The sequence below is a fragment of the Myotis brandtii genome, unplaced genomic scaffold, assembly GCF_000412655.1.
Source record: "Myotis brandtii unplaced genomic scaffold, ASM41265v1 scaffold691, whole genome shotgun sequence".
Lineage (NCBI taxonomy): Eukaryota > Metazoa > Chordata > Mammalia > Chiroptera > Vespertilionidae > Myotis > Myotis brandtii.
Window position 1 is genome coordinate 645,257 of NW_005370704.1, and position 396 is coordinate 645,652.

Genomic DNA, 396 nt, shown 5'->3' on the forward strand with positions numbered 1-396 from the left:
GGAGAGCCGAGGCCAGGCCAGCCGGGCGGTCGTCAGCCTGCGAGGCTGGGATCTAGGGGCCCTGCCCAGGGCCAGCGTCCAGCCAAGAGACCATGTCCCTGCCCGTGGCCGTGGCCTTAGATGAAGGTGGAGTCCAGAGGCCCGGCATCCTGCTGGCTGAGGGCACGTGCCTCGAACAGCTGCTTGATGAGGGCGGACTTCTCCTGCTCCAGCTGCGTGATCCGCTCGCTCTTGTCCGTCACCTCCTGGCAGGTGGGGGGCAGTCAGGGCCTGCCAGGCGGCCAGCCACCCCCCGGCCCCCCAAATGCACCTCACCTGCGTGAGGAGCCGGTTCTGCTCTTTCAGCATCAGGATGGTCTGCTGCTGCCAGCCAGGCGCCGGGGGTGAGGTGGGGGC